The sequence below is a fragment of the Sander lucioperca genome, chromosome 3 (genome assembly GCF_008315115.2).
Source record: "Sander lucioperca isolate FBNREF2018 chromosome 3, SLUC_FBN_1.2, whole genome shotgun sequence".
NCBI lineage: Eukaryota > Metazoa > Chordata > Actinopteri > Perciformes > Percidae > Sander > Sander lucioperca.
The window spans coordinates 5,662,948-5,673,053 of record NC_050175.1 but is presented as its reverse complement, the minus strand read 5'-3'; positions in this window follow the sequence as shown (position 1 = coordinate 5,673,053).

Here is a 10,106-nt window from a genome sequence, read left to right as displayed (position 1 = left end):
TTTTTTACAGTGTGTTCAGGGGACAGGCAGCTAGCAGATAGTGAGATGTTTTTTACAGTGTGTTCAGGGGACAGGCAGCTAGCAGATAATGAGGAGACGTTTGCTGTATGTGACAAACAATGTTGTTGCTTAAAAAACGCGTGTCATCGCATAGAGCACCTTTTAAGTTACGGGGTTAGTTCCGGAGACTCCAGCCCCGTCTGCCCCTGTGCGGTCCGAACATGGTTGGTAAGCTGAAGCAAGAAAAGCTAAAACTAACCCCTATTTTCCACCGGGTGCATCTGTGGTGCGTTCCGTCCTCCGCCACGCGCCATACCATACCGGGAGCGTGTCAGAAGCGGAGCGTCTTGCTGCCCGACTCGCAGATGTTATTGTCTCTACTTTACGTACTTTACAGAACAATCACGTGTTTATTAAGCTAGTATCTACCTTCCACTCCAAGCACTCCTGCATTTAAACTCCATGCTTCTCTTCTCTGGTGTTGTCTCCGCTTCCCAGAATTGCAAGCTAGTGGGCTCGCCACCAGTTTCTCTTCACTGACCAATGACAAGCAAAGAAAACAGGCCCCGCCCTCCTACAACCACGATGGCTGCAGCTGATTGGACGAACGCGTCACGTAGGGCTGGCTGCTCCCGAATTTCAAAACGGCTCGTTTGGAATACTATCTCTTGTTTTACGAAAATAGTTTACGAAATTGGTTTCTACAAACATTTTAAGAGAGAAATAGGCCGTGCAGTTGCTGAATCTGTCTTCATTTCAGATCAACAAAGGTCAGTTTGAAAGATTTTCATCAGATTGTCTGAGGCGTCGAGCTTTTCATTTGCATAAAGTTGGCTGGTGTGCCAAAGTCCCCGTGACGCTACCAGAATGCATTGCACGGCTGCTTCCATAGAAATGGATGGGAAGCGGGGAAATGACGCTGACAATGGACACGTACCATGACTTGAAGGGTCGCGGTGCCTCCGGGATGCAGCGCACATGCGCCCAGTGGAAAATAGAGGGGAGCTACTGTAAGCTATTTATTGAGTTTCCTTTTACTTTGAGTGAATTTAATTCCCTCTGGTAAACAGTTACAAAGTCTAGGTTATATGTCTACAGTTTTTATTGTGAAAAGTGAGAACTGTCTCTGGGAAACGCTGCCTTAGGCCTCCTGCCGTAGCTCGTTGTTAACCTCACTATGGTAGGAAAGATGCGTCGTTTGTGATTTAATAACACTTTGCTGTAAAGTAATTGATCCCGGAAGTTCGAATCTGTGAATATCTTTCTAACTTTGCGCACATTTATAAAACCGAGGGCACGGATTATAAAACCGAGGGCAGCTATTTGTTGATGGTGCGTGTGTGCGTGCGTGCGTGCGTGCGTGCGTGCGTGCGTGCGTGCGTTCAGGTGAAGTTTCCCCGCAGGATTAAAGTGAACTATCATTTAACTGCTGTGCATCCCGATCAGCCTCTTTCTGCACGCTGCAGTCATGCAAGCTGCTGCCTTTGATGTCGGTGTGTTTTTTGCAGCGTCGGTGGAAGGTGTTTTGGGGGATGGGGGGAGGGGGGGTGGGGCTGCATACAAAGCTATTCTTTCCATCTCTTTCTTAGAGCAGCTTAATCAGTCAGAAGTGTTTATCTGGTTGGTTGGGGGCAGGTTTTGGCGTGACGTCGGCACGGCAGAAAACTCTTCTCGTGCGGGATGAGTGCTGAAGACGCTCGCATTGTTCAGTCAGATCGCTGCAGCGCCGTGCCAGAGAAGGTGTGAAACGCTGTGTTAGCAGTGCTCACAATCAACTGTGGATGTTCTGAATGCAGATGTGTAATAAACCGGAGAGAGAAGAGTCACTTCTAGCTTTGTTTATAGTTTCTAGGGGTGGTACGGTTCATGAAAAAACATCCGAACAGCTCAGTTCGCTTGTCTCGGTTCGGAGCGTGTGTGTGTGTCTCACGGTTCGTCGGTCCACTGTTAACGTGCACTAACCACTTACTGCCGTAGTGCCCACTTTATACATCTATGTTAAAACACTTACTGGAAACGACGAGGGGGATGAGCCTGACGAACGCAACACATGGCAGCTGATTGGACGAACGCGTCACGTGGTTCTTGCTGCTGCCGAATTTCAAAACAGACTCTAATGGCGTCTCGTTCTGAATACGATCTCGTATTTCACGAAAAGTTCACCGAAACGTGTCTCTGAAAACATTTTAAGCGAGAAATAGGCCGTGCAGTTGCTGAATCTGTCTTCATTTCAGATCAACAAAGGTCAGTTTAAAAGATTTTCATCAGATTTTGAGAGGCGCCGAGCCGACCGCTCCTCAGGTGGAGTGTGGAGTGCTGCAGGTCACGTCACGTGTAGAAATGTGAAGTGGGAGAGATGAGGAAGACTGCCCAGAGTTGGAGGATGCTCCAGCGTTGTATATAGTCTGGTGTGTGGGAACATTTTGGATTTCATGTTACCTGTGATGACAGCGGAACTAAAACAATAGATAGAACTGCCACTGTGTGCATTTATTGTGCAACATGCATTCAGTATGCCAATTTTAGCTATATATCATATGCTGAAGTATATTTCTGGAGTGTTAAAGATTAAAAGAAAAAATAACAGAGACCGTACAGAACCGAAAACCACCCCTATTAGTTTCCTCTGTGACGTAGATTTGGAAAAGAGTATTACGAATACTCTCAACGAAGGTCCAGGGGGACCAAATTGTTAGATTTCTTTAATAAATGGTGACGCTGTGGCACAACCCGTTCTCACTCCAAACTCGTAAAATACGGACGTTTGGACAGTGTCAGCGTCTGAAGCGCTGAAAAGGCGTCCATCAGCTTGTTTGTATAACGTAGCGGGGAGAGCAGCAGCTACACGGGGTTTAGAGAGGAGTATGTAAGGAGGTTGGTTGGGGTGGAGGATGGGTCAAACACAGGACTTTCACCCAGGAGACCGGGGTTCATGTCCTGCTCGTCACGTTTCCTAAAGTCGCTTTCTTCTTTAACCGTCCCGTTCTTTCCAGGAGTCACGGAAACGTACGCCCACCCACAACCTTTTCCTTAACATAACTGCGTCAAAAGGGACGCCAATAGTCCCGATGTAGTACATCCACCAACAGCTACTGTAGAGACCCACCATTAGATCGTGTGTGTGTGTGTGTGTGTGTGTGTGTGTGTGTGTGTGTGTGTCTGAGGACCAAGAAAGAAATGAATGAAGTCCTTCTGCGTCTGATAATTTTTTTCTCTCTGTGAATCCACCGGGGAGCAACACATGACGCAAAGATGTGTGTTTTTCTTTCTGAGATGAATAGGGGTGTGTGTGTGTGTGTGTGTGTGTGTGTGTGTGTGTGTGCATGTGCGTGTGCGTGTGTGTGTGTGTGTGTGTGTGTGTTGTACAGAAAGTAGACCAGCCTGTCCTTCAAATTATCACCTGCAGAAAAAAAACTGAAGGAGCATCGTGTTCAAGGTGACAGACATCACGTCTGTGTTTCTGGCTGTTAACTGCCTGTTTAACACACACACACACACACACACACACACACACATTTTTTTAATGTGTTTTTGGTGTGGAAGTAGGCGTCTATATGTGCTAGATAAACTGATCCTGTTTCAGATCTGTCGTGAGTTGCAGTCGTGTTTGTTTCTGTTACATTTAAATAAAGTTGAAATACTCACAAAACAAAAATATAAGTTAAAAAACAAATGATGATCAGATGAAGAATCAGTTAAAGGGTTAAAGAAGACACACACACACACACAGCTCCTATCGGGCCACAGTTAGTTTATTTTTTTTAAAGATGTTTTTGGGCATTCACGCCTTTAATGGATAGGACAGCTATACATGAAAGGGGAAGAGAGAGGGGGAAAGACATGCAGGAAATTGTCACAGGTCAGACTTGAACCCTGGACCTTCTGCGTTGAGGTATACACCTCTACATATGTGTGCCTGCTCTACCAACTGAGCTAACCCGGCCACAGGCTGCAGTTAGTTTGTTAGTTAGCTGAGCATGTCCAGTAAAAACCATGTATCTTTTTCCAACTCATTCTCAACAGGTTCGTAACGTACGAAAAATTAGGCACAACAATTCGTAAGACACACGTGTCAAACTCGAGGCCCTTGGCCCAGATCTGGCCCCTCACAAATTCTGATCCGGCCCCATATCAATTTAGGTTCACAATACATTTTGGCCCGCCTAGTTTTTGCCACGTTTTGGGGGCTTTCTTCAACGTTTTTGACACTTTTTCCGACATATTTTTTGACATTTGTGCTTATTTTTTTCGACATTTGTGACGTTTTTCCAACATTTTCTTCGACACTTTTGTCGACCAAACTCTAAATGGTAAGACTAAATGAGACATGCAATAATAGAGTCAAATACATTTTACTCTTTCCATGAAATAAAAGCAATAAACTGTCTGGCCCTTGATGTGATTCATATTTTCCAGTGTGGCCCTCAGTGAAACTTAGTTTGACCCCCCTGTCGTAAGATATCCTACAATATTACGGCGAATGCCGGCCGGTCACATGACATTAAGTTTAGCAGTCTTTACAACAGAGAAAAAGGTGGCGTCATGCGGCAACAACAGTTAAGTTTAGACACCAAAAGACTAGTTAAGATTAAAAGAAAGATGTTGTTTACACCTGTTACCGGAAAAAAAGTCTTGTGTTTTCTCTTTAACTCCTTCTTCATAGTTCTTTTTATACAATTTTACAATATACATACAGTAGACTAACAACAACAACAAAAAACTTTCCCACCCCACCCAGGACACCTGTTTCCTGGGTGAAAGTCTTGTGTTTTCTCCTTAACTTCTTCAGGACATCATCACCTGTTTCCTGGTGAAAGTCTTGTGTTTTCTCCTTAACTTCTTCAGGACATGAACTCTGCCCCCCCCCCTCTTGAAAGCTCTGTGTTTTAGGAGCCAAACATCCCCCCCGACCTCCTCCCTACGAGGATCTTAACGCTCTTATACAGCAGCAGTCAACGTGCTGCTGACAGCAATAAATACGTGGAATACATACCAGTTACAGAGCTTGACTTTTCACAGATATATGCTTGTTTTTTTTCGTGAATCAGCTTTTGAATGAGTGAATGAATCAGACCTGAAGGGTTCCTTTATGGGTTCAGAATATTATCCTACTTCTTAGGAGAAAGAAATCATTTAAAAGGTTATTCTACTGTTTACATTTGTATACATATGCAGCCTCGTCTCATCTCTGCTGGACCGTAGAGACTTCCCAACGCTGACAGCCGGCAGCTCTTTGAAATGCAAAACCAAGCCACTCAGCTGAGATCAAAGCAGGTGTTTCCTGTCTGCCGCATCTGATCTGGTGTCAGTCTGCAGCTTTAAAGGCCTCGGCATGCTCCTGACGTCTTTACAGGGGTCGTCGTCGCACTCCGACACCGTCGCACGACAGAGAGCCTTCCAGAGGCTCAGCGTGAAGCCGCCACAACATTTGGATTCCTGTGTAGCAGCTGACAGTTTGATGCTGTTTAAATAAACTATGCTGGGTTCACTGTAGAGCCAGTTTCCAGCGGTGGAATGTAACTAAGTACATGTACTCCAGTACTGTCCTTAAGTCAAAATGTTGAGGTACTTTACTTGAGTCTTTTCTTTTCGTGCCACTTTCTACTTCTACTCCGCTACATTTCAGAGAGAAATATTGGACTTTTTACTCCACTACATTCATCTGTTACAGCTTTAGTTACTAGTTACTTTACACATTAAGATTACTGCACACAGAACATATGTAGTTTATAAAATCTGATGTTTTATTATGAATAAAACTAGCCAACAATATAACGACCTACAATGGGAGGATTTGTCTTGACTTTTAATACTTTGAATACATTTTCCTGACGATACAGATTTTTACTTAAGTAAAATTTTCAATGCAGGACTTTAACTTGTAACAGAGTAATTTGACAGTGTGGTGTTAGTACTTTTATTGAAGTAAAAGATCTGAAAACTCAGACTGATGTCATGAAGTGGCGTACGTATGACACGCCAATCCGTATGCCATTTTTGGCGTGTTATCAAGACGCATACTCTCTTTTTAGCGTGTTTATCAACGCCGTTTGGCCTCCATTGACTTACATTACCTTGTGATTGAATGTACACTGTAGTGAGTAGCATGAAAGGGCGAAAATCCTCATTGGGAGGTTGGTCGGGGTGGAGGATGGGTCAAACAGGACTTTCACCAAGGAGACTGGGAATCACGTCCCGCGTGTGCCGTTTCTTCGCTGTCTTGTTTGTGTAAAGCCAACCCCCCTTTTTCTTTTCCTAAACTCAACCGTAGCTTTCTTCTCGCGATAACACGTTGTTCTCGGGATAACACGGGCAAGACGGTGATAACACGCCATGTGGCGTGTATGTTTACGTCCGCTGTATACAGCGTAGACGTCCACGCGGATAGCTCAAAATGTAACACGCCACTTGGCTTTAGAAAGTCGGCGTGTATGTTTACGCGAAGTCATGATGCCATGTTGGAATACTTCTTCCACCGCTGCCAGGGACCTCGCCTCTCTATTTCTTCCGGGACATTAAGTCAGACTCAGTGGTGAGTGAAACCGAAGAAGAGGGACAGACAGAGCCGAGTCAATGTAGAACACTTTTTAATTCATGAACTTTTTCCGTTATCAGGCAAATAAAACACAGATACAGGTAATCTGCAAACTGCCAAAAAACGGCCCCTATCCCTAGTACCCTAGTGTCCCTAGTTCTGGAGCGTGCGTTGAGTCCTCGGGCAGTGACTTTGCTCAGATATTGCGCTCACCTTGATCGCCGCTCGCCTTTCAGAATCTCCACGAAGGAGAGCGAAGATGCACCGGCGGCGGCCATCTTATTCTCTGAAAGTGGGGCGATGTTCAGTCAGCTGGTGATGGATGAGGACATTTCTCCCATCTTTTTGTACCGGCGGGTCAGCGTGAGCTGGTATTCTTAGACTGACCCGACACACACACACACACACACACACACACACACACTGCGTTGTCATTGGATAATAATCTCTCTGAAGGAGGTCGCCGTGTCTTTTCGCTGTGGAACGTGTCAAGACGGATCCACTTCTGACGGCGTATTTTCTCTCCTGTAACTTTGAGGAAAGTTAACCAAAGTTGAAGTGAAAGTGATGTTTTTTCACATTGCTGTGGGACTTTTTTCATCTCGCTCTCGTTTGTTCACCCTCAGGAGCTCCGCAGCTTCTCGCAGTTATTGATTCATTTGTTTCCCATGGGACATATTTAGGGAGAAAAGCTGACATGTAGACTGACAAAATGATTGATAGCACAGAGTGAAAACAACCTATATGGCGCTCTTTTTTTTTTAAAAGACAGCAGAGAACTTGTGTCCTCAGGTGACGGATATTCTGTTTTTAGTGAGGAATAAACTTCAGATAATGAGCTTTTGTCCCCAACACAAAGTCTTTACGGCATCATCTGTTTCTCTGAGACAGTTTGAAGGTGACATCAGAGCAGCTAAAATAACGGGATTAACTAGTAGTTCAACCCAACTCATGCTGGGTCTATGCGGCCAACTGATATCCAGATGTAGTTGTTAAAAAAAATCAGCTATAGTACTTTTTTTAACATAAACAACAATCTTGTTACAGATCCTGTTGATTATTCATTTTGTATTTTGTAATAGTGACCAAGAAACATAACTTGCAGGACATTTTACAGTGTAAATATAAGCAGTGTTGGGAAGGATACTTTCAAAACGTATTACAGAATACATGCCCAAAAATGTAATTTGTAACGTATTCCGTTACGTTTATCAATCTGAGTAACGTATTCTGAATACTTGGATTACTTCCACATTGAATTGCATTTTCTAAGTGTATGAATGTGGCCATCACATACAGCTTACTAAACCTGCCTATTATGGTGTGTTCTTCTGTTCCAACTGGCTGAATGTGTACCTGAACAAGCAGATAGATTGTTGTATTTGTAGTCCCGAACTGCATACTACAAAAATCTAACCGCAGTCTAAGCTACCACGAGCTAATTTTAGCTGACGTTAGCTAGCATGTCAAACGGAGCTAGTCAGTCTTTCAACGGCTCTGGAGCTAGTAAATCAGCACGTAGGAGAATGTAAAGTCACACGTCATCTATAAAATAGCAAGGTGACCAGTAAAACTACAGCAGACGACTACCCTTGGCTAATTAAAAAATAACTTCCTTTAAAATGCTTCTTCAGGTTGGAGGTGGAGTAATTTGGACGCTGAAAGGAGGTTGGTTGCTGGCAGGCAGAGGTTGCACAGCACAGTTATATTTCGTTCTCCCTGTTCTTTCTTTAATGTGAAATGTTGTTTGAATTTCCAAGATAGAAACGCATTCCTGCCCTGGCTCTGTTGTGCCGGTTCCGGCTCCATCTCTACCTCTATCAGTGATCACATCAATCATTAAATAGCTAATTTTTTGGTTTTCATATTGGGGCTTCTGGGAAATGCATGGAGTTGCCTTAATTTATTCACAGAGTGAATGAACTCGTGAAACAGAGAAGTATCGTCATGTAATCCATTGATTTCAACAATGTAACTGTATTCTAAATACCAACTATTTAAATTGTAACTGTAACAGAATAGGCCTACAGTTACTCATAATTTGTATTCTGAATACGTAACACCGGTACATGTATTCCGTTACTCCCCAACACTGAATATAATCTCATCACCCCGCTGGACTGTTTCTAAATTACATCACACCTAGTTTGAGTCCTAAAACCCAGAAATGAGTAAGCCATGTTTTTGCACTACTGGTTCTTTCGTCTCCAATGCCGACCTTACACCAAACGACTTTTCTTTTGGTGTAAGATCATAAAACTCAGTCCCAGTCAATAAACGTTACTATGGTAACAGCGAGTTGGACCAATCAGAGACGTTGCTGTTACGCTTAGGATTGTGGGTAGTGTAGAGCTTAGATCGGCCCAAAAAATCAAGCCCGAACCTGCCCGAGCCCGAGCACGTTGCGTCCGAGCCCGGCCCGGCCCGACGCATTAACTGTAATTATGAGCCCGAGCCCGATTTAAACCCGACAATTTTTTAATCCGTGGGCCGTTATAACTGACGTTCTCAACTACAATTCAGAGTTGTTTGAACTACAGAAATCTGTTTAGAATAATACAACAAGGACGAAGCTGTAAACTGCTGTTAGTTTATTCAGAATGGAACGGATCGCAAATGGATCTGAATGAAGAAACGTAAAAAAAAAAAGAAACGATGATGAACAACATATTGTTGTCACTGCCCACGACTTGTTTAAACTGCTTCCATACCTCCGACTTTCCTCCACACTTGCTCAAAGTTAATTCTCCTGTTTTTCTTTTTTTCTTTACATCTTCAAGCTCCCGGTGTGATGCGTGCGAGAGGAGGAGACTCCGCGCATGAAGTGCTGCATTTTGTAACTGCAGCCTAATTTTTGTACACATTTGTTACTTTTATATAGCCTATATACAGTGAGGAAAATAAGTATTTGAACACCCTGCTATTTTGCAAGTTCTCCCACTTAGAAATCATGGAGGGGTCTGAAATTGTCATCGTAGGTGCATGTCCACTGTGAGAGACATAATCTAAAAAAAAAAAATCCAGAAATCACAATGTATGATTTTTTAACTATTTATTTATATGATACAGCTGCAAATAAGTATTTGAACACCTGAGAAAATCAATGTTAATATTTGGTACAGTAGCCTTTGTTTACAATTACAGAGGTCAAACGTTTCCTGTAGTTTTTCACCAGGTTTGCACACACTGCAGGAGGGATTTTGGCCCACTCCTCCACACAGATCTTCTCTAGATCAGTCAGGTTTCTGGGCTGTCGCTGAGAAACACGGAGTTTGAGCTCCCTCCAAAGATTCTCTATTGGGTTCAGGTCTGGAGACTGGCTAGGCCACGCCAGAACCTTGATATGCTTCTTACAGAGCCACTCCTTGGTTATCCTGGCTGTGTGCTTCGGGTCATTGTCATGTTGGAAGACCCAGCCTTGACCCATCTTCAATGCTCTAACAGAGGGAAGGAGGTTGTTCCCCAAAATCTCGCAATACATGGCCCCGGTCATCCTCTCCTTAATACAGTGCAGTCGCCCTGTCCCATGTGCAGAAAAACACCCCCAAAGCATGATGCTACCACCCCCATG